This window comes from Lygodium microphyllum, chromosome 30 (genome assembly GCF_053477565.2).
Source record: "Lygodium microphyllum isolate KBCC chromosome 30, Lygodium_microphyllum_v1.1.10, whole genome shotgun sequence".
Lineage (NCBI taxonomy): Eukaryota > Viridiplantae > Streptophyta > Polypodiopsida > Schizaeales > Lygodiaceae > Lygodium > Lygodium microphyllum.
In genome coordinates this window covers 37,419,491-37,424,477 of record NC_141164.1, presented here as the reverse complement: position 1 = coordinate 37,424,477, position 4,987 = coordinate 37,419,491, and the positions used below count along the sequence as shown (strand labels likewise).

Genomic DNA, 4,987 nt, shown 5'->3' with positions numbered 1-4,987 from the left:
CGCTTCACTCTTTTCCTTCATAAAATATACCCACAGCTTTCTAGAACAATCATCAATGAATGAACTGCCTCCAAGAGATACATTTTGTGTAGGCCCCCAAATATCTGAATGCACAACATTAAGGATATTTTTGCTTACATCTCTATAATGTGAAAAGGGTTGTCTTGCCTGGTTACCAAACTGACATGCTTCGCATACCTTATGAAATTCTGCAATTCTAAATGTAGGCAAACCTGTAACCAACCCTTTGGACTGCATTAATTTCAACCTTTGTACATTTGCATGTCCAATGCGTTTGTACCAAAATGTATTCTCGTACCTTAACAACCTTGAGCCAAGACTTAGAGCCTTTACATCCAAATTCTCCGACTTCACAAGTTAGCACAACAAGAGTTTGCTCTCTCGCATGTGACCCTCCTCTCACCTCTCTCACAAGATACAAGATCAATACATAGGGAAAGGGCCCCTTGCTCTTCTCTCAGCTCTCTTTATATAGTTTTTCTAGGCTTTTTGCTTTTCTAAAAAGCCTTAGGCTTTTTTAACCTTTAGCTTTTCTCAAAGGGCTTACAAAAACTAATCGTTTCTTTGAACAAAAACTTAAAAGACTGAAGGCTTTGAGAAGCTTCTCATAAAGATTTTTTTAAAAAACTTTTGATTGCCATCGAATTGCGTTTCATCACGCCGTCATCTGCTTAACTGCCATCAATTCTATCAATTGCTTAAGCTCTTCTCTGTTCTGCACTAGAGCAAGCAGTCTGTTTTTTTGTCTTCAAACACAAGCTATCAAACTGCAAGAGAAGAGTCATTATGCCTTCTCCGATCCTCTTACTCTCCATTGAGTCTTGTTTCGTGCCACGCGCAAATGCTTCAGAGGCTCACACTTCCAGATACACAGATTGAATCAGAGTAGCTGCAGATGCATCTGGAAAGGATTTTATCGCCCTGACCGTATATGCTGCACCTTGTACTTTTTTCTCTGCATTCGTCAATTTTGCACGCAGTTTCTCCACTCCTCTGGCCATAAACACAAGGTTTCTCTCCATTGCACCTCTATGCTCTAGCAAATTTGTGTTGGCATTCTTCTCAAACTCAAATGCAATTCTCTCAGGTTGAACCTCCTGCGCCCTCCCTGAGGCTTTCCATCTCAGCTTTCATGGTTGAAACCTGCTGAGCATCAGTGCGAACCCTCACTAGCTCTTGTGTTAGTTGCTGCACCTGTGCATTTAACTCTTGATGAGATACATGAAGCTTTTGAGCATCAGCCTGTGCTCTCTGTAGTTCAGCCTTCAAGGGCTCAATGTTCCGCAGTTCAGCTTCCATCTTGGCCACGGCTGCTCCAGGCATATGACTCATGCCATATTTATCTCCATACAATCTGTATGCTGACTCGGACCCATACACCCCACCATATCCTGCACCTTGTCCTCATGTATGTCATACCAAACAGGGTCCTTGATGCCAGGAGATCCTTCAAGCTGATGTTCAGTACCTTTGTTTCGTACTGTAGAAGGAGGATCCTCCTCTTCTTCATATCCCTGCTTGAAGGATTCTAGGTCCATTCACTGCCCAGAGTGCCCTGCGCCCACCCTCCTTCTTCTCAAGGCTTCAAAAAGTCTCACAAGCTTCCCCACGAACATACCTTCTAATTTGTCTAACTCCTAGACCTGTAGCAAGCGTCTGGCTCCAGCTTCTAACTGTGTCAGATTGGCAAGCAACAAGACCTGCAACCTGTTTATCGATTGTCCTGGTCCTGGTCTTGGCTGGTTGATCCTAGCTTTGTCTTTTTCTTTTGGCACTGGCTTTGGCTTCATATTTTGATCATCATGCCTTCTTCCTTGGTGGACTTCATGGTGGTCTTCTTTGCTTGCTTGGTCTCTATACTCTTCTTGATCTTGATGTTCTTCATCTTCACTTGGGCTTAACCTCACATTTACATCTTCAAAAAACAAAAGGGTCCATTTTCTTTATATTCCTTGTATCTCCAATGAAAAACTGCATTTTGTCAATGTTTTTATTTGCCAAATAAGCTGCCAACTTTCTTTGCATCCCGTAGCTGGGCACGAGTCTGAACACCCTTACCCATCAATCCTACTACTACAAGCTGCCTTGATTATTGTATAAGGAATGCCAGAAGCCAAGACATCCATGATCTGATCCATGTATTTACCAGAGAAGACATCAAGAAAAGGGATCTTCTCTGGTGGTTGCTTGCAAAGAACACACATCACCATAAAAAGCCACCTTGACATGCTCCTCAAGTCTTCAGTAAAACTGATAATTTCCTTTAGATCTTCCTGGCTTTTGTTCATGCAATGTGCCCTAAGAAGTATATGCTTTGGAATAGAACTTCGTGCTCATCAGCTCATGATTTGAGAAGATATGTAGGTTGGAATTCATGTTATGCAAACACTCAAGCAATGCTCACACGAAAAAATATGGGTGCACTTGAAGAAATTGTGCCTAGCCTATCTACATGTGCTCATGCATCATCCAAAGTGCAAACAAAGTTCCTTGATTATTTAATTCCTTATCCTCACCTCTCAACGCTCAGCAAGAAAGTATGTCATACTCTGCTCGACCCAAATTTTCACAATCACTTTAAAAAATGATGGTCCTCAAGATGCTGACTAGATAAGAACAACCCATCTCACAATTGGCGGTGTCCTTCACGACCCTCTAACTCGCCCAACAACCTTACACACTCAACCAGAGGTTATATTTTTCTGCTTTGGGATCCAATTTATTATGCAATTCATAAGGAATATGCACATAAGAAATATATCCAAATAGATGAGATAGATTTGGCTTTCTACATGTAAACTTCACTTCAGGTATCATACCATGTATTGTAGTTGTGGGTATCTTATTCATAATATATGTAGCAATAGCAACTGCTTTAGTCCAATAGTAATGAGATAAGTTTCTTTCTAGCATCAACACACGAGCCACCTCTACATTATGCCTATTTCTTTGCTCAATAACTCTAGTTTGATGCGTTGTACATTTTCAACATGAGTAATGGGGTGAGTTGTATCATTCCCTATCTTCACATTGCTTGGAGACTTTGGACTATGAATCTCTATAGACCACTCTTTGTGAGAAGTCATGTGGTTAGAGGCATCGAAGTGTACATACCATACATCATTCTTTGATGAAACATTGTAATGTGCCCTGCCTATCAGCTGTCCAAGCACGTTTTCAGCGGTCCTTCGAGAGACGAATCTAAGCGACGCCACTTGGAACTCCCATGGAATGTTATGCGGTTTGTTGCCTAGGGTTTCACGAGTTTTCCTAACAATCGCGAACCCACTAGGATTGACCTAAAATCTGGGTTCCTAGTGGTCATGATCTCCTGATAACATTCTAGCGTCGGGTCCTGGACATCCTACTTTACACAGAGATACCCAAGCCGAAGCAGACCTACACCGCACTTGGTTCAAAGAGAATGGAAAACGAGAGGGATACACCGTTCAACCTCTTTGCCCGTAGGGCATAGTCCCGTTCTGATCCCCTAAAATGACATGAATCGGGTTCTAACTAAACAATACCTAAAGGTCGTACGACTGTAGAACCTTATGAGAAGTCTCCCAATCCTCTGAGACCACCCTTCCATAGGACAGACCCGTCAAGGGTTCCGTCCACCCACTTTCCTCAATAGGCATTCTTTAGCTATCTAATTAGGTCCTATCACATTTATGTGTGACATTTAAAATCAGTTTCCTTAATTAGGCCTTTTACGGAATGGGGTTCATTTGCGTAATTTATGGCACAGACACGAATATTGAGCAAGCAATCCTTTTGACAAACAAGTTCTTTAACTTATCTTCAAGTTAATCTTTGTTTCCTACCCATACATGAGAAATTATATATTCCCTTCTGTCCAACAAAAGTACCCAGTCCAAATCACATGGCACCATAATTTTCATCCATTATCTAGAATAGGATCCTCCAATGCCCTAGATATTGGGCTCATGGCAGTCTACAACTCCATTTCGGACTAGGCAAGGGATGTCAAAGCTCCACTGACCCCAAGCAACCTAGGGGTGAGAAACAACTTTCGTGGTTGGCCTTTTCCCACTCGACTTTCAGCCCGTGAATCGATACTACCCTCTTGGGTTGAACATGATGTGATCTTGGAGATGATCCACCTGCGTAAAATATCATTACTTAATTAATCCATTTAGGAATCAAGCATGAACAAGGCATTCAGCCCTAATATCATTGTTCAAGGAAACATTCATTTATTCCCATGGCAACTTTCATCAAAAACCCCTGCCATGCATTTATCATCAAGCACAAGCACTTGGAATAATCATCCAAATCACATTGTAACAATCAATTTAATGCAAAAAAGCTTTTAAGATGATTTTAGATCAATAAAAAAAACAATGATATCATTTTTCAACATTGTAGGAATAGTCGCGATAACCTTTCCATCGCATATTTTCTCTCCCCCTTGGGATTAAAGAGCAATTTTACTTAACATTCCCTTCCTTTGGGTAGGGCATACGCTAAGGTTTCAATGTTGTACAAGATGTAAGTCCTATGATTTCAATGCGAGATAACATTCCCTTCCTTTGGGTAGGGCATACGCTAAGGTTTCAATGCTGTACAAGATGTAAGTCCTATGATTTCAATGCGAGATAATGAATCTAGCAAGAGCATTTAAGACTCTTCTCTAAGTGACATTTACCTTTAGCCTTTCCCTACTATGCAATGTTTTAACTTGCCCTTATCTTCCTTTCTCCTAAGGTAAGGAATCGTGTATCTTGATGTAAGTTTCACATAATCTCCCCCCCATGCATGTACTGTCCATGTGCATCTACGAACCTTAAACAATATTGTCCTAGGTAAAGATTACTCGAAGACTTATCGATGTTGGGTACTTTAGAATCTTATATGTTACTTATGCTATGCATGGATTTTAATATATAACAATGAGAAGCAATCTACTTTTCTTGATACACGCACTTCACAACCTCCATCT

At 41.0% G+C, this 4,987-nt stretch overlaps 1 pseudogene; it reads right to left on the bottom strand.

Annotated features, from left to right (window-relative positions):
- Window positions 1–875: 875 nt before the first annotated feature.
- On the bottom strand, window positions 876–1,353 carry LOC148009744 (protein FLX-like 2; annotated as a pseudogene).
- Window positions 1,354–4,987: the final 3,634 nt, after the last annotated feature.